Below are 22,556 nucleotides of genomic sequence, written 5' to 3'. Positions count from 1 at the left end.
TTTGCAGTTGGGTGAAGAAAGCTTAATTCTTGAGTTATCAATAACTTCTTAGAGGTTTATTCTTTGTTATGAGTCATAGTTCAGTATCTGTTGTCTAGGTCAGATCGGTGCGTGCGCTTTGGGTTTTTCTCTTTTCCTTGATTTTATTTTTTTGGCACTATGAGTGCTGACATTTAATTTTGGCACGTTAAGCATAGATATTGACTTTTACAACTTCCGTTTTACAAAATAGACTGCCATTATAGTTTTTACAATAATGAGGCTTTTGTATAATGTAAGACAATTAAATCTTTTTCCCACAAGTTTTGTGTGTGTGTGTGTGTGTGTGTGTGTGTGTGTGTGTGTGTGTGTGTGTGTGTTTAAGTTATTGGGTTGAAGACATGTTTTAGGTACTCGCTGGATTTGCTTAGGACACAAAACCCAGTTTTCAGTATTCACATTTGGTGGCTCACAACCACCTGTAACTCTGGCACACGGAATCCAATTCCCTCTTCTGACCTACACACACACACACACACACACAGAGAGAGAGAGAGAGAGAGAGAGAGAGAGAGGGAGGGAGAGAGAGAGACTTTAAATTTTTATTTAAATACTCAGCATACTTACTGTCTTATTTTCTATTTATATATATTTTTTCGTACCTTCTTGTCTTCTTTTGATGGCTTGCCATTTGATTCCAGTGTGGTTTACATTTTTAAAAAAGGGGGGGCAACCCAAAATTTAGAACACATCAAAATAAAAATGCAGCAGAAATAAAAACTTACAGCCTAGAATGATAGCTTTCTGCTATGGTTCTTCTGAGTCACTTGGGAAGAGTTTTAATTACTCACTTATCCGGTGTCCCCAAGTATCTAGGGTGTAGTTTCCATGCTCAAGGTGGCAGAAAGGCACTACAGTCAAATAGCTATGCAGGAGGCTGGTAGCTGCCCCCTTACATTTCAATGGCTATACACAGCAAACAAGACATTTGAAACTACTTGAATGGCATTCCAAATCCTCAGGTTGCTCTCTGAAGACATACTGTTTCTTCCTAGATCTACTAAGTACCAGCTGGAATCCCTACATGAAGATAAAGAATGTTTTCTTTCATGCAGCATCTTTGGAGGATCGATAGCACAAAGATACAATATAAGGATCCCCATATAGTACGATCCTTATGAGCATAGATGGGTCTCCAGTAGCCTGGGATGTGAAGACTAAAGATGTAGCACGCCCTGAAAAAAAATGTTTTTATTCCTTGCAAAATGAGTGGCAGTACCTCACAGCTATGGACTGAAGACGGCTGAGTTGAAGACAAGTACAAAACTAATCAACAGAACCCTGCTTTTACCCTAGTTATGGATTGGACTGTCCTACAGAGGCTCGTATATAAATGACTGGTTGCCCACAGTAACAGCATTTGGAGGGTGAAGATGTGGAGTCTTTGGGTCATAAGCAGAGTGCACCCTGGAAAGAAATTGCATTGCTCAATTATAACCCATCAGTCTCCACACTTTGCTTCCTGTGTGATGATACATGCTGATTACTCCCACAGTTGATTTTCCCATTGTCATCTGAAGCCCTCATCAGAGGACAACAAATACCTTGCATTTGAATTGCCAGAGCAAGCTAAATAAGGCTTCCATCTGTAAGTTAATTGCCTTGGGTATTTGGTTGTAGTGATGCAAAGAAGACCAAAAAAAAAAATCTCACATCTTGTCATGCCACACCCAACTCCATTTTAATAGTATATTTACATTTGCATTTTCCTCCTACTCTCTAGGCCCAGTTGACAGATGCGGTCAGAAGAACCGTTTGGGAAGGGTCCTTTTTAAAATCTTAATTAGAACCGGGCGTGGTGGCGCACGCCTTTAATCCCAGCACTCGGGAGGCAGAGGCAGGCGGATCGCTGTGAGTTCGAGGCCTGCCTGGTCTACAAAGTGAGTCTAGGACAGCCAAGGCTAACATAGAGAGACCCTGTCTCAAAAAAACAAAAAAAAAAAAAAAAAATCTTAATTAGGGGCCGGAGAGATGGCTCAGCTGTTAAGAGCACTATCTGCTGTTCCAGAGGTCCTGAGTTCAATTCTCAGCAAATGCATGGTGACTCACAACCATCTATAATGTGATCTGATGCCCTCTTCTGGCATGCAGGTGTACGTGAAGATAGAGTACTCATACATAAAATAATAAATAAATAATTTTTAAATGAAAATTTGAATTAAATCATTCCCTCCTTTCCTCCTTCAAGCCCCACCCACATCCTCCTCACCCCTCTCAAATTCATGGCCCCTTTTTCTTTTATTATTATTGTTGTTGTTGTTGTTGCATATATACACATAAATATATAAATACAGCCAGCTGAGTCTGCTTATCGTTGTTTGTATATACATAATGTCAGGGCCAATCCATTGGTATTATATAACCAGTGGCTCATCCCTGGGGAAGACTAATTCTCCTTTACAGTACTGACTGTCCTTTTTCCAGGAACAGAGCCCATTGAGATTTCCCCCTTCCATGTTAGTATGTTTATTAGTGTTGTCATTGTTTGAATCTTGTTTAGACAGACATACTGTTGAGGGATCATGGGTGTATCTTCCCTGTCATTTCTAAGAGATATAATCTCCCTGCTCCTCTGGGTTTTACAGTCCCCCTACCTCCTCTTCTGAGATGTTCCCTGAGCCTGGGATACAGGACTTGTGCTGTAGTTGTATCCCTCATGCCTCGGTACTCCACCACCAGTTTTCTGTATTTTGTCCATTTGATGTTTTCTGTGATGGTCTCTGTCTGCTGCAAAGAGAAGCTTCTTTGGTGAAGCTTCTAATCCTCTATGGGTATGAGGATTAGTATTGAGAATAAAGTTTGAAATTATACTGGTCTAATAAAGTAGAGATGGTATGGTCTCCACTAAGATCCATGAACTCCTTAGCCTTGGCTAGTAGCCTAGGTTTCCAGCACCAGGCATGATTTCCCTCTTGTTGAGTGGACCTTGAATCCAGTCAGATCTCTATCTCTTACCACAAAGATATGAGTACCACAATCTCACCTTGTGGTCTATCTTACCATGCTGGTCATTGCTGTGACTCATTGGTGTCACCTCTGCATAGGACTATTGATTGTGTCATCCCCCAACCCCTGGCTTTAGCAGCTTGCATAGTGCCTCCTGGTACTATGAAAGCTAGTCCTTGGGGACGAAGAGATCATGTGTTGTCACAGACCAGCTCAGCTGGGGATAGGTCCTTAAGAAAGGGAGTTCTTAAGCGTCGGTGAACAGAGATGAGGCTTGTTGACAAACAGAGACAAAACTCAAGATTGAGTCTGTATCTGAGTGTCAACAAGCCTTAACCCTGTTCACCAATGCTTCAAGAACTCCCCGTCCGAAGGACCTATCCCTGACTGAGTCGGTCTGTGGCAATGTGTCTTTTATTCACAATATTACTCCAGTGTCTAATATGAGGCCTAGCATGTTAACAACCATATGCTATTTGTCAAATAAATAAGAAAAGTATTAGATAAATAAATGCTGTATAATCCCAAAATCATAATAAAATTCTTCAGCAGGAAAAAGCCTAGAGCAAAGGTGGAGATATATAGCTTAGTTGGTAGAGTGCTTGCCCACCTTGCACAAGGCCCTGGCCTCAATCCGCAGTACCACATAAACTGGCTGTGTTGGTGCAAGACTATAATCTCAACACTGAGGAGATAGAGGCAGCAGGAACAGAAAGAAGGTCAAGGCCATCCTTGACAAAATAACAAAAGTTGCAGGCCAGCCTAAGCTACATGAAGAGATCCTGTCTCAGAATAAAGGGGGGTGGGGAGGTGTCCCTTGTGTTGCATAACCTACCTGAGACCTGTAGGGATCAAGGAGTCCTTAATAACCTGTGTCAGCCTCTGAAGTAGCTGAGTCTATAAGTGTGTACCACTGTGCCCAGCTTATTTCATGACTTAAAAAATAAATAAATTGGTAGCCACATGGGCGTATGTGCATGTAGGCAAGTGCCCACAGAGGTCAGCAACATTGGGTGCCCTGGAGCTGGAGTTCCCAGCCCTTGTGATCCACCCGGCAAAGAATGGATCCTTTATAAGAGACATGTGGGCTCTTAAATGTTGAGCCATCTGGGCAAGACCTTCGTAACTTTTTAATGAAGATGACAGTATTGCCATTCAACTTAAAGATAGATAGATAGATAGATAGATAGATAGATAGATAGATGATAGATATTGGCTTTTCAAGATCGAGTTTCTCCCAAGTGCTGTCATTAAAAGCATGAACCATCACTGCCCAGCACAATATTTTTTATTGTTGCAATGTATCTCTACAACTATAGTTGTACCTAGAGAGTAATGTATTTGAAGAATTCTACCCCCCCCCTTAACTTCATAAATTAATCCAAAGGGATATTTCTCCTTACTTTGTCATATGGCCTCCCTATTCAAGTTAGAACTTATTTATTTATTTATTTATTTGATTTTTCAAGACAGGGTTTCTCTGTGTAGCCTTGACTATCCTGGACTCGCTCTGTAGACCAGGCTGGCCTCGAACTCTCAGCGATCCACTTGCCTCTGCCTCCCTAGTGCTGGGATTAAAGGCATGCGCCACCACGCCCGGCAGGTCAAGTTAGAACTTATTTAAAGCTAATAGCAGTTACTCCTCCTACACTGTAAAAGGCAGTAGATACATGGAGGTTGTATATACAGTGATTCCAAATCTGACCCTCCCCCCCCCAAAAAAAAAGCCTTAGATGAGCATCACTTCATTCTGGTTCAAGATAACATCATGGGGTTTTTGTTTGTTTGTTTGTTTTTGCTTTTGTTTTTGTTATTGTTTAGTTTTGGTTTGGTTTGGTTATTCAATAAAGGCTAAAGAACACTCACCAATACATTTTTATGACACATATCATCTTTATTCACAAGAAAAGCTAATACATCTGTCAGAGTAAAAGGCTTTGTCCACATGAATAACATGAAATGTAATGTAACATGGCTTCTGGCCTAGTTACGTGCTAAATAACAAACTATATTAAAAACTGGTTGCTTCCAACAACATGGCTTGTTGTTCATGATTTTCTGCAGGTTGATTGGGTGACTGTTTGACTACACTGGCCTGACCTTAGCTAGCTGAGCTGGCAAGTTTGTTTATAGCTGGTTTCAGCTGGAACAGCTGAGACTGTTGGGCATCTCCTTATAATCCTCATCCCAGACTTTCCCATGTGTCTGCTTATATCAAAGCTGCACTCCACGAGGACGCCAAAGTCCAACCGCAGAGTTTCAAACACTGTCACTTCTGTAACACGCTTCCACCAGCAGTTGCTTCCTCAGCCTAGCTTAGGCTCACAGTTGGACAGCCAGAGGTTTCCTTTCATCTTTGAAGTTCCAAGGGCACTAGAGGAACAGACAATGTTTCTCAGTGGAAGGAGAGGTGCAATCACATTACAAAGGGGCATGGAACGTAAGAAGACATGATTATTGGAAACCATTGTACAGGTGTACAAAAAATTTGCCCTCTTTTTCCAGTGCTCTATGTCCCCCTTCAGGAAAAGGCAATTAGATTCTAACTTAGAAATTTTGTTGTACCCGTATTATGTTTTGAAAGTCCTTACAGAAACTAACGAGGTATAGAAGTCAGTGTAGCTCTGTCTATTGTATTTGACTTTTGTGATGCTTGTACAATTTCTTGGACTTTTGTAAGTGCCCACCAGCTAGAAAATCCTCACCAGAGGCAGGCCCTCAATTTTAGTTTGTTTGTTCTGTTTTGTTGTTTGTTTGTTATCAATTCTCCAGTCTTTGGTATTCTGTTATAACGACAGAAAATAAACTAGGGACGTTACTCAAATCAACTCTGTGTGTCTTGTCACCTAAGTCAAATCCAGGTTCATACAATAATCTTGGATATGATTCCACATGTTCAGTGTTAGCATATAAGCAGCTTCACAAGCCTACCTCCAGGCTGCCTAGCAACCTATGATGCCATCATGGGCCTCCCTCCACCAGGTGTGTGCCCCTGCCCAGGACATAAAAGGGCAAACCCACCTCATCTCTCTCTCTCTCTCTCTCTTTCTCTCTCTCTCTCTCTCTCTCTCTCTCTCTCTCTCTCTCTCTCTCTCTCTTGTTCTCTCTGCCTGTCTCTCTCTCTCTCTCTCTCTCTCTCTCTCTCTCTCTCTCTCTCTCTCTCTTGTTCTCTCTGCCTGTCTCTCTCTGTCTCTCTCTGTCTCTCTCTGTCTCTCTCTGTCTCTCTCTCTCTCTCTCTCTTGTTCTCTCTGCCTGTCTCTCTCTGCCTGTCTCTCTCTCTCTCTCTCTCTCTCTCTCTCTCTCTCTCTCTTGTTCTCTCTGCCTGTCTCTCTCTGCCTGTCTCTCTCTCTCTCTCTCTCTCTCTCTCTCTCTCTCTTTCTCTCTCTCTCTCTCTCTCTGTCCCTCTGGGGTGCCCCTTTCCCATTCCCTCCTCTCCCACATGTCCACAATAAATCTTTTTTTCTTAAAGATTTTATTTATTTTACATATATGAGTGTTCTGTTAGCTATCCAAAAACCTTTACTTTACTCTCTCAAGAGTTTCAAGTATACACCTAGGGTGAAATGGAAGGAAGCTCCTTATATCCAAACCTTTTTTCTTTGCTCTCCCAAAATTTTCAAACATTGTCTCTCTCTCCTTATTTTCAAGCTTTTTCTCTTTGCTCTCGCAAGAGTTGCAAATGTACACCTAAAGGGAAGTTTCTCCCTAACCTACTAACGTTATGTTTCAGTATCCTGCCAGACTTCGTCCATCCAAAATATCTTCAAAACAGATACCCACAGGTGCTCCAGTCCAACCTCACAGGTCATGTCAGCTGGACCTGCACTGCCCCTTCTAGCCGCAAATGTTCTCAGACCTGGACAGTGGATGAAACAGCCTGCTCCTCCCAGACTTGGCCAACATTTCAGCCTCTTAAGCCCCAGTCACTGTCCCATTGTCAGAAGGAAGCAGTCAAGACTGATTTCTCCACCCCTTATCCATTTACAAAAGGCTGAAAGGGTGTGCTCCAGACTCAGGACAGACAGCTCCAGCTTCCCCCAGCACTCCTCCATCCCTGTCTGCTGCAGGACACAGCTGATACACTCTGCCATCTATCCTGAGCTTTTCCTTCCCCTCCACCATATCATCTGGACATTTTGTTGCTCTTGGGTTTTTTTCCCACTCTCTTTTCCCCCTTACAGAACAGCCAAAAGCTGCTTCCAATGAACCAACATTTATATACTTTAACTTACCTTACATTAAAAAAAAAAAAAAATCAAACATCCTCATCTTTTTTTTTAATTATAGGAAAAGGGAGAAATGTTAGGATTCTGCCCCAGTCTGCCTACTTGTGATGGGTTTTTGTTGTTGTTGTTGTTGTTGTTGTTTGGGTTGGGTTGTTTTGTTTTGTTTTGTTTTTGAGACAGGGTTTCTCAGTGTAACCTTGGCTGTCCTGGACTTGCTTTGTAGACCAGGCTGACCTGGAACTCACAGAGATCCACTTGTCTCTGCCTCCTAAGTGCTGGGATTAAAGGCATGTGCCCCCACATCCGGCTTATCTGTGATGTTATAGTCTACCTGCCACTGGATGTGGTCCTGCTCAGTGTATAAAAGGATAGGCCCTTCTTTCCCGCCCCTCTCTCTTCCTTCCTCTCCCTCTTATGTCCTCTCTTCCTCCTCCTCTCTTTTACCTTTCTCTTTCTTCCTCTCTCTCCCTATCTCTCTGTCTCTCTGGGGTACTCCTCCTGCCGTTCCTTCTCTCCCCATGCTCATTTAATAAACTTCTCAGTCTAATATCTAATATCTGTTGCCTGGCATCTTAATTTTTAATTATTAAAACTATCTGCATGTACATCTGCATGCCAGAAGAGGGCATCAGGTCACATTATAGATAGTTGTAAGCCATCATGTGGTTGCTGGGACTTGAACTCAGGACCTCTAGAAGAGCAGCAAGTGCTCTTAGCCCCTTCTACAATAAATCTTATACCATGCATGTCGTAGGGCCCATATTTCCTATTTAACTTCGGCCTCTTGGGCAGAGCAGAATTCTAAAGCTTACTGGGAAACATGTTACCAACGACTTACATAGATCAGCACAGAGTTCTCCCTCTTTAGACTCAATTCTGCTTCTGCTGGTATTCCATTTTCTGTCTACTGCTCCCTGTCACTCTTGGCCTTCCACTAACTCCATTCTTTTCTGTAAAATGTACCTTCAGTTGATAGCTCAGTAGCTTCTTCAGCCTGCCTTCTGCCAAAAGCGAGTTGGAATCACAAGGCCTCTTTTCATTTGATACTGTCTCTTTAAATCCATATTTATACGACTCCATTTTGAATGGAAAATAAATACTCTCTATACACGTTCCCTAGCTGGTTGTGCTTTTTAGCACGTCATTGAACATTTAGGAGATGGTGTCTTGTTGTAGGAAGTGGGTCACTGGGGGTGGAACTTGATGTTTTTTAAACTCATCCTACTTTCTGTTCACCTTCTTGTTGGGAGCAAGAAGCTCCTTGCACCCACAGATTACCAGGGAAACCAGGAATGTTAAGTATGCAGGGTTGTCCTTTCAAAGGAAAGGAGACACAACCTGTTTTTCCTTCCAGAAGGCTGGGAATTGGAGGTGATTAACAGCCTGGTGATCTGCATTATCTGTAGAGTCAGGCCATAGCAAGCTCCCACAAACAGGACCAGAAGTGGCTACCAGCCTAAATGACCCTTACATTATCTGTATAGCCAGAGACTCCCCCAAGCCCCCCCCCCCCAAGTAGGACTGGAGGTGGCTAGTAGCTCAACTGATTTCTTATGCTATCAGTATGACAGAGACCAGGCCTGACCCTTCCCTAGGTTCTTAAGCTAATACATGTAGCCTATCTCTAGAACCTATCTTCTGGGAAGGAATGACATGTATTTTGAGTTGAGTTTCTTTCTTTCTTTCTTTCTTTTTTTTTTTTTTTTTTTTTTTTTTTTGGTATTTTGAGACAGGGTTTCTCTGTGTAGCCTTGGCCATCCTGGACTCACTTTGTAGACCAGGCTGGCCTCAAACTCACAGCGATCTACTTGCCTCTGCCTCCCGAGTTGAGTTGAGTTTCAATGTAATCATGACTCCTTGTCCACCAGGGCTTGTATTACAACAGGAAAATTTTTCCCCAAATTGTACCATGTTTAAATATTCTGGCAATAAGCCAACTGGGATTAGACACCAAATGTTTGAACCTGCCTGGCTCAGACAGGCTGAACCAACTCTTCCTTCTTGCCTCTTCTTGGACCATTTTGATACTGCTCATGGTGTTTTCAGGGACCCTCTGCCCCCTGAATCCTATGCAACATGATTAGAAGCCTCCTACACCTGCTGCCATGCTCTCTCTGCCCTGATAGGCAGAAACAAAGACTCCGGAATTAATGTAGGCTACGTCTGCTGTGCTGTCATGAGGACATAAGTAAGGCTAATGTGCGGGCAGAGAGGACGATTTTGCTCGGCAGAGAAAATTTCGAAGCAGAGGAAACATTCAAGGCTGTGGAATGGTTATTGACCACTATAGATCTAGGTATCTGGTGAAAAGAAGAAGCACAAAGATATTAAAAATATGAAACTTATTGTTTGGTTTCAGACATCCCTTGGTCCTTGCCTGCTCCAGGCCATGGTTAGCATACACTTCCTGCTACCCTAACTTTCCCAGCCATCTGCCTTTCTCTCTATTTCTCCTCTCTCCCCCCTTCCTCCTCCTCCTCTTCCTCCTCCTCCTCTTCCTCCTCCTCCTCTTCCTCCTCCTCCTCCTCCTCTTCCTCCTCCTCCTCCTCTCCCCCCTTCCTCCTCCTCCTCTTCCTCCTCTCTCCCCCCTTCCTCCTCCTCCTCTTCCTCCTCCTCCTCCTCTTCCTCCTCTTCCTCCTCCTCCTCCTCTTCTTCTTCTTTTTCTTCTTCTTCTTCTTCTTCTTCTTCTTCTTCTTCTTCTTCTTCTTCTTCTTCTTCTTCTTCTTCTCCCCTCTCTCTCTACCTCTCCTCCCTTCCCCCTCTCCCTCTCTCTGCATCTCTCTTCTTCTTCTCTCTACACTTGCTTTTCTCTCCCTCTCCTCTTCTCCCCTGCCCTGCTCCCAATAACCCTGCATTTATATACTATAACTTTGCCTTGCAATTGGCTCATTTTGAAGTTTCAATCACTTATTGGAAAGGAAAGACCTTAAACTCAGGATGCAGGTGGAGTTTTCTGTTTCTGGAAAGCAATTGCCCAGAGAATTGTTTTCTCCGCATTAGTATACAGAAGCTGATGCAACTGTGGCCCAGGGGAACCAGGTGCCATCTGAAGGTAGCCTCAGAACTTGGTGTTGTCTTTTTGTGGTACAGGTTTTGCAAAACTAAAAGGTGCAATTTTGAAGGGGTTGGTGGGGTCTTATACCACGGTTACCCAAACCAAGCAATTTGTGGTGTAATCAGAGTCTCTGCAAATGAGTGGGCCAGACATTGCTAAAGAGCCTTGGCCTAGAGTCATGGGGCCTTGGGCCCTTGGTTTTGTAGCAGAAATCATAATAGCCCTGACAGGCACTGGCTGCCAACAGCCAGTCCCAGTTGGAATAACAGGATGTTCTTGGCCCTGGAAAGACCCCTCAGGAAAGATCTGAGCCAATCAGCCACTAATGTGACCATATATGGCCTAATGCCTCTGGACTGTAACTCAAATGACCAACCATTGGGCCCCAGCCTATCAGCTTGCTCCCCCTGTGATTACTCTTACTTCACCCAATCAAATTAGAAGATACCACATTCTCTTAGACGTCCCCTAGTCCCCTATAGAAAGACCTGAGTGCCTTTGGCTAGGGTCATTGTCATTTTTGTGTGGATGGTTGACCCCCTGCATGTAGGCTGTTTCTGCAGAATAATCGGTCTTTGTTTTTACATACTTTTTGAGTCGGGGTCTTCCATCAGTGATTTTCAGACCCTTATACAAAGAGGCCATTGTGTGACACTGTGAGTGAATCTTAGGCTGCAGTGGAGATTCCAGGAGGTTAGAGATATGAGAGTCATGGGCTATCCATAAAAGAAAGCATCAAACATGCAGTGGAAACAGCCCAAGATGAGGAGCTTCATGCCTACAGGAAGCTGGACTGCAAGGACAGGCTACTTAAGCCTTTTTGTTTTGTTTTTGGGTTTTGTTTTTTTTTTCAAGACAGCGTTTCTCTGTGTAGCCTTGGCTATCCTAAAACTCACTTTGTAGACCAGGCTGGTCTTGAACTCACAAAGATCCACCTGCCTCTGCCTCTCAAGTGCTGGGAATAAAGGTGTGTGCCATCACACCCGGCTACTTAAGCCTTTTTGAAACAAAATAATTTTATTATTGTTGGGATTCAGACCCAGGACAAGCCGCTGAGGTCCCTATTTAACATGCCAAAACAGACCTGGCCTCTAGGTTCTCCCAGCATGCCTCAGTCCCTACCTGAACTTTCCAGCCTAGAGGCTGGGCTTCCTCTCTCCCAGAGGTTCTTCACTATATAATCCAGTCATTTTGGTTCTCCTCCCCTCCCCTCCCCTCCCCTTCCCCTCCTCTTCCCCTCCCCTCCCCTTCCCCTACCCCTTCCCCTCCCCTCCCCTCCCCTCCCCTCCCCTCCCCTCCCCTTCCCCTCCCCTCCCCTCCCCTCTCTTCTCTTCTCCTCTCTTTTCCCTCTCTCTGTGCCCCTCCCTCACACCCCTGCTTTTATGTATTCCTCTGCATGGAGACTTCCTCAGCCCCTTTCCTTGGGACCTACGAGCCTGCCTGAGAACTGCCCCCAATAATCCTGCCTTTATACTTTAATTTAGCTTGAGTTGGCTCATTTTTGTTGATGGAGAATAGCTACCAATTATGAGCACCAGATGCCAGATATGAACATGCAGTTTTTGGTGCTTCCCATGATAGATTTTAGTCTTGCTGTGGTCCAGATTCATTGCCATGTCCTATTCTTCCCTTTAGTAATGATAATGCATGTTCTGTACCATTGTGTGTTGAAAATATGTAATCTTTTTATAGGAAATCACAGTTAAGAGGCGTCTCAGAAGAGACTGGATTTTTGTTTGCTTTGTTTTTCAAGACAGGGTTTTCCTTGGGGGCACAGAGGTCCTTGTACTCACAGAGAAGCACTGAGAAAATCATGAATATTAATAACTCAGGTATGTCTCCTCAATGGATGAGATAAACATCAAAAACCTGCATTCCATCCTGAAAGCTGAGAGTAGTTAGTGACCTGGGGACCTTTTTGTTCCCTGTGGAAGGAGAGCTCATATACCTTCTCCTATTGAGGAAAACTTCACCCAGATTCCCTAGAATGGTTATACCAGACTCTTCCTTCCCTGGACCATCACCCTCCTTAGGGGAGATGTTGGTGTACTGTATGGCCTGCTGACCTCTATGCTATCAGCCAGAGATTGCCATTGGTTCTAGGGCTTTTGGCTATAGAACTCCATCATGGTCACATGTACACCATGAAGGAGTTTCTATGTAGCCACACCTTAAGCTGAATTGTGCACCTGGACTTGGACTGGAATAGCCTGGAAACCTTTCCCGAATTGACTGTTTTAAATAAGCTGACAGTGAACCATATTGATGAAGTTAATTTGCATAAGGTTTTTAATTGTCTCTTTTTGGAGTTTACATCCCTGCTTGAATACTGCAGGGACGCCCCCTCAGGGTTTCTCTGTCTAGCCCTGCCTGGCCTGGGACTTACCCTATAGATCAGGCTGACCTCAAACTCGGAGATCCACCTGCTTCTGCCTCCCAAGTGCTGGGATTAAAGGTATGCCCCACCACCACCTAGGGACACTGGACTTTTAAAGCACCGAGACTATGAAAGACTGTGAGGACTTTTGAAGTTGAGCTACACAGTTTTCTTCAAGAAGTGGCTATAATGAGCTTTCACAATGCCAGAGCAGTGATAATCCTGCAAGCTTCAATGACCTGCTTAATAAAATATGCCCATTGGCTTAATAGAGACATGGCTGTTACAGGATGATCAAGAACTTTCTGATTGGTTGTTAAGCTCATATCACAAGAGAGAATGTGTGCCTGGCATTATGAACCTGACCACGAACCTGTAGATGGGGTCGGGTGGGTCATAGGTCATACTACTATTATCTTGCTAAAAGAACACACTATCAAACTGCTTCCTGAATACTTACCTTTATATTCATAAGATAGTTCAGCTCTCATTCCTCGGCAGAGAAGATGTTTTCTGCAGTGAGTGGTAGATGAAGCAGAGACTAACAACTGGTCAAAGTGCACACACACACACACACACACACACACACACACACACACACACACAAACTAAGAGATCATTACAGGAAAGGGAGAGGAATATTCTAAGAGCTAGAATGCAGAGGTGATTGCTGTGAAATGGTGTCTTTTGGCTATGATAGAGCCATTATACTCATGAACTCACAGCAGTTGTGATTGCCAGATCAAGACTGAAACAAAATTACACTGTCAGCGCCGGGCGTGGTGGCGGACGCCTTTAATCCCAGCACTTAGGAGGCAGAGGCTGGTGGATTGCTGTGAGTTCGAGGCCAGCCTGGTCTACAAAGTGAGTCCAGGACAGCCAAGGCTACACAGAGAGACCCTGTCTCAAAAAACAAAAAAAAAAACAAAACAAAACAAAAAAAAATTACACTGTCGGCATTACATTGCTGAGAGGGAAGAGGCCTATGAGGTCTCACCCCTAGCTGAGGCAAACAGAAGACTTCAATGAGGTGGCCCATGGTGAGTTCCCGTGCTTCACTGGAGGGCATCCTACACTGGTGTGCATATGATCAGTACTTATTGGACTTAGTGGTTTGGTTTTGTAGCTGCTTTTTTTTGTTTTTGTTTTAGATGTGGAGAATGGGACCGCATGAAGTCGGGAAACATTAGCGAGAGGATTACCTGAGAGGAATTAGAGAAGGGAAGACAGGGGGATATGATCTAAACACATCATATTCATGTATGAAATTACCAAAGAATGAATACAAATTAAAAACATACGGATGGCGGTGATAGCGCAGGCCTTTAATCCCTGCACTCAGGAGGCAGAGGCAAGAAGATCTCTGTGAGTTTGAGGCCAGCCTGGTCTACAAAGCGAGTCCAGGACACCCAAGGCTGAGACAATGAAACCTGTTTTGAAAAGCAAAACAGAAGCCAAAACAAAAACAGAAAGCCAAAACCAACCAACCAACCAAAAACAACAACAACAAAAAACAAACAAACAAACAAACAAAAACATATGGATAAGGCCAGGAGCCTGGTGGGGCCAGGAGTGGGATGTTTTGGTTTGACTGTGAAGTCCTCCCTCAGCTCTACAGACCCACATGTTTGAACACACGTGCTCCCCGACTGGTGGCACTGTTTGTGGAAATTGTGGAACCTTAGGAGGTAAAGCTTAGCTAGAGGAAGTGGGTCAGTGAATCTGTTCTTGATGCTTTACAGCCCATCCTCACTTCTTATTCACTCTTTGCTTCCCCGAGAAGAAGTCACGTGACCAGCCTCCTCCTGCTTCTGATGCTGTGTCTCGCGTGCCCACTGTCCTGGTTTTCCTTGCATGATGTCTCCCAGAACTCTCAACCAAAACTAACCCTTTATCCATTAAGTTGCTTTTGTCAGGATATTTTATCATAGGAATAGAAAAACAAGCAAGACAAAATCCTGTATATCTAAAGAAAATTTCTACACCACTTTCTTAGTTTCTTGGAGGTCTCCCTCCATATGAATTTTATCCTGAGGTCTTCACCTCCTTTGAGAACCTCCTGCTATTGAATATTGAAAGAATATTTTAGAGCCTATATATTCCCTCTAAAGTCTGTTACAAATGCTCCTGCTTTAGTTCACTTCAGTAGTAGGGAAAATGGTGCCAAAGATACCTTCGATCTAAGGCCCAGGATCTTGCACCTGTTTTCTTGATTACTTGAACAGTTCACAGAGTCTGTTTCTTTGTGAGTCTAGACCTGGTGTCCTTGCTGTCATTAGTTGAAGGTCATTCCCAGCTTGTAAAGGCCACCCTCATTCCTCAGTCCCCTCTGATCTTTTAAGCTGGCAGTGGTAAGCTGAGTCCTCTTTCTAGTTCACATCTCTCCTACTGAGAATCTTACAACAGCTGGGAAAAAAATGCTGAGACTTTAAAGATTGGCTTGGTTAGATTTGGCCTGGAGAGACCATTCAGTTCAGAGCCTTGTCTGTGCCCTTTGCTATGTAAGATAAAACAGGAACTAGGAAGAGGTCTCAGCTTACCACTGCCAGCTTAAAAGATCAGAGGGGACTGAGGAATGAGGGTGGCCTTGACAAGTTGGGAATGACCTTCAACTAATGACAGCAAGGACACTAGGTCTAGACTCACAAAGAAACAGACTGTGAACTGTTCAAGTAATCAAGAAAAGAGGTTTTCTCTTATCTCTCCAAACACCTTGTGTTTACCCAACAAAGCCATGTTGACTTTTTTTTTTTTCTTCCCTGCCCCACACTGCCCTGGCTGTCCTGGAACTCTCTCTCTGTAGACCAGGCTGGCCTCAAACTCATAGAGATCTGACTGTTTCTGCCTCCCAAATGCTGGGATTAAAGGCATGCACCACCATGCCTGGCTGCCATGTTGACTTTCACTCACATTGTAATGAATTTATATTGTCTAAGCTGCTGCCGTTTTTTTGTTATATGGGAGATACCAATAGAAAAGGTAAATTTTCTTTAATAATACTTTATCAAATGCCAGTAAAGGATGTAAACTACTATGTTTTTATTCCCGGTGGAAGTTATCTTAGTGAAATGGACAAGTTCATCTGGTGCATTTTCAATTTTCCAAGTTACCACAGCAACAGTTAACAGGTTGTCTGTTCTCTGGTCTTTGTCATCATTTTACCTTCTAGTGTCACTATCCCCCCTCCATTTCTTACATTATTGGCCTGTTGCCTAGGCATAGCCAGTGTTTCATATATTACAGATTTTATTACAAAAATACCAATTTTTATAACATGTACCTGTTTATTTGCACTTTTCTTTCAGTAACAATTTCCATTGATGCTATCTGTTGCTTAGTACTTTGAGTACCAGATTATGTTTATAGATGGCTTTGTAACAATCTACTATCTTACACATGGTGTACATGCTGCACATGGTGATGTACCCCTGGGGGAGGCAGAGCCAGGCATATCTCTGTGAGTTCGAGGCCAGCCTGGTCTACAAAGCGAATCCAGGACAGCCAACACTACACAGAGAAACCCTGTCTCAAAAACAAAAACAAGCCGGGCGTGGTGGCGCACGCCTTTAATCCCAGCACTCGGGAGGCAGAGGCGGGTGGATCGCTGTGAGTTCGAGGCCAGCCTGGTCTACAAAGTGAGTCCAGGACAGCCAAGGTTATACAGAGAGACTCTGTCTCGAAAAACCAAAAAAAAACAAAAACAAAAAAAACAAGAATCTACTATCTTAAAGCAGAGTGCATTAAAATAATAATGCATTAGTGGATTAAAATAATAATGTCAAAAAATATGTTCGTAGAATATCTTGTGTATTGTATCGATGCAACACCTGTCAATAAAAAAGTAACAGCTTATAGATGAGGCAGGAAATAGGATGTGGGGCATTCAGCAGGCAGAAAGCATTCTGGAATAGAGCCAGATGGAGCATCATCCAGGAAGATGTGAGGAGGACAGATACATGATACCCGAGCAGAGGTAACGAGCCACATGACAGAATGTAGATTAGTATAAATGGGTTAAGTTGCAAGCAAGTCGGAGAAAAGACGAGCTATGTGGGCTGGGTATTTAAAAATATATCTTGAGTCTCATGAGGCCTTATTCTGGGAGCTTGGGGCTGGAAGGAAAAACCACTGCAACAGAATGGTATATCATATGTGAAGCATAGAATCAAAACTAACCTAAGAAAGTCTCAGGTGGAGAAACAAACCCTCCTTGGCAGGGGTAGGGGGTGGGGGGAAGGCTCCTTAAAACTACCACTTTGCAGGCAGCTCTGACTAGCGATGCCTGGTTCCAGAAAGGCTGGAGTTGCACAGAAGTTTCTCAGGCAAGCCCAAGCACTGGGGGTGAGCTTAGTCAAGTCAGGAGGCTTAGCCCTTTAAGGCTTCTCTATTTGTGCAGCAGAGATCAACTAGGGTGTGGCCAAGTTCAGCACAGCGCGCAAAGCAGGAGCCAAGCACAGGTACAGAAAGATAAACACACAGCAAAATCCAAACTCAGTCAACCAGGTAAAAAACATTTAAACCTGTATTTTAATGCTAGAGATAGAAGAAGTCTGTATGTGAAATATCATATATAAGAATGGTTTGAATTTGATAAAGTAAAACCCTTATATTCATAATTAAATAACTAAAAGAAATAAGCCATGTAAGATGAAAGATTAAATAATGTTAAATACAGAGGAAGGTGTTAAAAGGTGGTGAAAGAAAGATAAATAAGTATACATATAAGGTAAATTTCGAAAGAAAGGATCGCTGTTCTGTGTCCTGAGGGAGCCTGGGCTTTGTTGGTTACGCTCGAAGGGAGGGGGGCTGGAGGGGGGAACCTTGGACCCCCATGGAGTACCAAACAGGAAGTGCATGCTCTGGGTAGAAAAGGGTGAAGCTCAGGGTCAAAGGAGCTCAGGGCTCTAGGCCCCGTCTGACTTGGGTTGGACTGCAGCTTGAAGTGGAAGGTTGCTCATAGCTCCAAAACCAAGAGAGGCAGACATGGGAAAGTATATAACCTCAAAGCCCACCTCCACATTAACACTCTTTCTCCAACAAAGCCATACCTACTCCACCAGAGCCACACATCTTAGTAGGGCCATTTCCTGTGGCCAAGCATTCAAACACATCATTCTGTGGGGGCCATTATCTATTCAAACCACCACAGGGACCAAAATCAAAATGCTTCATTTGGATAAGAGAATGATTTAGAATTAGGGGATTAAAAAAAAAATCACTAAACCAGATGAAAAATTATGAAGTTTATACAAAAGATTATGATATTATACCGGCTATAAAAGGCAGGAGGGTTTTAAAAAAAAGTCTCAGGGAATTATTTGGAAAAAACTATAGCCATCTAACTTGTGCTTTGATAAGTTTTTTTTCTTTTTAAATAACCTGTAGAAATAGCTAGCTAAGTAGGTAGATAGTTCATCTTTATATATATATACAGAGACAGTGTAGTAGGTTGTATAATACTAATTAATGAAGCAGTTTTTTGAATCCCACTAGCTTCCAAATTAATTGACACAGAGAGATTATGATTTTACAAACTTAAAGCACTGGAGCTGGGCAGATATCAATCCTCTAAACTATTTAGCTATCTCTCAGCTACACACCTCCAAGTTACTTGCCAATAAGTCATCCTTTCTGGGCTGCATGGCTCCAGCAGGCCATGTCCTCTTTCACCACCTCCTCCTCCTCCTCCCATCCCCCCACCCCCACGCCTGCCTCCTGGTCTCCTGACCCCTAGCCCAGGAACTTAAACTCAGGCTACTTCTGCCAAGTCACAGGCTTCTGCATCTTATTAACTATTCAATGTTAAATCAGGTAGAGCAAGGTTTACAAAACAAAGACAGATGTCCGTGAGAATGTGCTGGTCTGGGAGCAGCAACCAGAATTTGGGGGCCAGTAATTAGCTTTAGAATACATAGCACCAAGCCGGGTGTAGTGGTGCATGCCTTTAATCCCAGCACTTGGGAGGCAGAGGCAGGCGGATCTCTGAGTTCGAGGCCAGCCTAGTCTACAAAACAAGTCCAGGACAGCCAAGGCTACACAGAGAAACCCTGTCTCAAAAAACCAAAAAACAAACAAACAAAAAAAGAATACATAGCACCAGACCAACTCCCAACAGCAGGTGCACAGGACTCATCTTAAATTTATGCTCTCTTTGATTCAGGTATTTTTGTTTTTAAATCAAGAAACAAATATTTGGCACAAAATATTTGAGGAAACAGGAAGCAGATCAGGCCAAAAATGGAACAAATCATTTCTCCTCATCATGGAGATTACTATATTTGCAATAAGAGGTTGGGAAAGTACTGATATATCTTGAAAATATGACAATTTTTTTTTCTTCTGAAAGTGATCTGGGTCCAATCTGAAACCTTCCCATAGGCTTGCATGGATCTCTTTGACCCTCTGAGGTATGGGGCCTAGATGGTAGACTTAAGTCTCTGGCCATATGCCTTGGTGCTTGCATCTGGGCCCTGTTGCCTGTTCTGTTCTCTGCTTCCTGATACACCATGTGTGAGGATCCTCCACTACAGACGGCCTCCACTGTGAGCTCTGCTGTACCTCCCCTGCCATTATGGACTGGAACTGTGAGCCAGTGTAAAGCATTTCCTCTTTATGTGTTGCTTCTGCCACATAGTTTGTCACTGCAACAGGAAGATAAATAGCCTGTGGCTAAGGAACTAAGGTGACAACTTGATATGGATAAAAGTTGTTTTGCCCTCATACAGGGAACAAAACTTCAATACAGTAACACCATGGTGTCTGAATTGACAGCGATATGTTGAGAAACTGTAGTGCTAGCCCGATGGATGCCACACACCTGTAATTCCAGGGCTTGGGGGGTGAAGACAAGAGTACCAGGAAGTCCAGGTTAACTTTGGATGCACAGCAAGTTTAAGGCCAGCCTAGATTACCTCGTAAACAAAACAAAGCCAAAATACCAACTAAACTACCAGGTTTGTATGTAATTAAACAGATAACTCTATTAGCCATATTTCAGTCTCAAATGAGTTTCTCTAAGAAATTTGTGTTTATGTCTTATGATTAAAAGAGATTTTTGTTTGTTTGCTTGAGGTAAGATTTCACTATACTGTAGCCCAGGCTGCCCTGGAACTTACTCTGGATGATAATAAATACTGAATGTCAACTTCACAAGATTTAGAATCACCCGTGAGACCAGCCAGCAGGCACACATTTGAGGGATTATTTTGATTGGGTTAGCCACAGCAAATGCCTATGAATGATTTTCTTGATTAAGTTCATTGGAGTGGGAAGAAGGACCCCAAGTGTGAGTGTTCAGGTATAAGGAAAGCCTAAGGAAAAGTATTTTGGTTTGCTTGCTTCCCTTTGTATCTTGCTGATGATTTCATATACTATGCTGCTGCTGCTGCTGCTGCTGCTGCTGCTCTTATTTGTCACTGGCAACTGAACCGAGATTCTTCAGCCAGTCCACATAAACTGATATACAGTGGATTTCCAGGACCCCTAGTGGACTGACCAACTACCCTGTTCTTAGCCTTTCCAGTAAGAAGATAGATATTGTTGGACAAGCCAGAACACGTTGTATAGGTCAATCTAATAAATCCCTGTTAAATATCCATTCGTTCTATTTGGTTCTGTTGCTTTAAAGAGTTGTGACTGATACACTTCATAAAGGTGGCTGGCCTTGAACTCACAGCAGTCTTTCTGTTTCTGATAGCTAAATGCTAGGATTGTAGACACGACCATAAGACCTTGCTTAAGAGGGTTATGAGGTAGAAATGTTTAACTTTTTGAACAGTAGATTTTCCTTACTCACAAAATCGATCTATTATTATTAACCCCTTGGCCTCTTTGTTAGTGTCTCCAGATAGATTCTTTCAATCTGAATAAGATTCCTGTGAGTTATTAGTTTATTTTGTTGTATCCTCAAGATCTTTAGAAATACCTGTGAATTAGGCTTTTTAAAAAAGATGGATTTGTTTATGTATATAAGCACTCTATTGCATGTATTGCCTGCATGACAGAAGAGAGCATCAGATAGAAGATGCATCAGATTCTGTTCTAGATGGTTATGAGCCACCATGTGATTGCTGAGAATTGAACTCAGGATCTTTGGATGAGCAGCTTTTTTTTTTTTTAAGTGTAATGCTAGTCAAGGAGACATATATTTATTTACATACCCACCAAAATACACCTCTAAAAACACCTGTGTTATATTGACATTTAACAAAAAATATGGTGTCTTGTGACTATAATCTCAGCACTAGAGGGGCAGAGGCAGGTGGATGAGGAGTTTAAGGTCATCCTCAACTACATATAAAGTTCAAGGCCAGTTGGGCTACATATGATTCTATTAAAAACAAACAAACAAACAAACAAACAAACAAACTCAAAAGCCAAAAAGTAACAAAATAAAGCCCAGTAGAAATGGTATTTTGTTTTGACTATGTCATGCATATAATCCAAGCAAAGGTAGTAAGGCATCTCATTAAAAAGCAGTTTGAGGTTTACCGCCTGTATTGTCCTTGGCTGGTGCCTTAGTTTGAGCGGGACCCCTGTGCCCAAATCTGCCTATCATAATGTTCTACTTGTAGGCTTCTAAGACCCTCTGGATCCTTCTACTTTGCCATTCTCCCATGCTTCTCTCATCTAGAGTCCCACTAGAATGTCCTCCCCTCTGTCTCAGTTTCCTGGTAAGTGAAGGCTTTCGTGGGACTTGCCCCTTGGGCTAATATACAGATATAAGTTGAGTATATACCATTTGAGTCTTTCTGCTTCTGGGTTAACTCACTCATTATGATCATTTCTCGCTCAATCCATTTATCCACAAATTTCGGGAATTCCTTGTTTTTAATAGCTGAATAGTATTCCTTAAATCCCTACCCAGATCTAGCCAATGGACAGAATACTCTCCACAGTAGAGTGGAGAGTGGGATATTACTTTCTCACATACTCTGGTGCCTCACCTTTGACCATGTCCCCTGGAGGGGGAGACCTGGTGGCACTCAGAGGAAGGACAGCAGGTTACCAAGAAGAGACTTGATACCCTATGAACATATACAGGGGGAGGTAATCCCCCTCAGGAACAGTCATAGGGGAGGGGAATAAGGGGAAAATGGGAGGGAGGGAAGAATGGGAGGATACAAGGGATGGGATAACCATTGAGATGTAATAAGAATAAATTAATAAGGAGAAAAAAAATAAAAAAAATAAAGTCTAGCACACACACACACACACACAAAAAGCAGTTTGAGTGGTGGTGCACGCCTTTAGTCCCAGCACTTGGAAGGCAGAGGCAGGTGGATTACTGTGAATTCGAGGCCAGCCTGGACTACAAAGCGAGTCCAGGACAGTCAAGGCTACACAGAGAAACCCTGTCTCAAAAAAAAACAACCAAACAACAACAACAAAAAAGAAGCAGTTTGATTTGAATTTTCACTTGTGTAAAAGGGTTTCTTTTATTTTATTTTATTCTTTTTCTTTCTTTCTTTTTTTATTTTTTTTATTTATTTATTTATTTATTTATTTATTTATTTTTAGACAGGTTTCCTCTGTATAACAGTCCTGGTTGTCCATGGCAGGCCCCAAGCTGGGGAGTTGTTGGTCAACACAAAATGAACTCCCTGGTTTTCGAACTCTGTGGAGATTTTTGTTTGTTTGTTTGTTTTCCTTTTTGTTTTTTTCAAGACAAAGTTTTTCTATGTAGCCTTGGCTGTCCTGCAATCACTCTGTAGACCAGACTGGTCTCGAACTCACAGCGATCTACCTGCCTCTGCCTCTCGAGTGCTGGGATTAAAGGCGTGCGCCACCACACTCGACTAGGGCTTCTTATCATATGTAGTATGACTACCACTGGCCAGCATTTGAAAACCTAACAAAATAGTTTTATAAAATATCTCTTGGACACTATTAAAAATAGGATTTTCTAGCTGGG

The sequence above is a fragment of the Acomys minous genome (assembly GCF_964271855.1).
Source record: "Acomys minous genome assembly, chromosome: 1".
Taxonomy (NCBI): domain Eukaryota; kingdom Metazoa; phylum Chordata; class Mammalia; order Rodentia; family Muridae; genus Acomys; species Acomys minous.
This window is presented reverse-complemented; position numbering follows the sequence as displayed.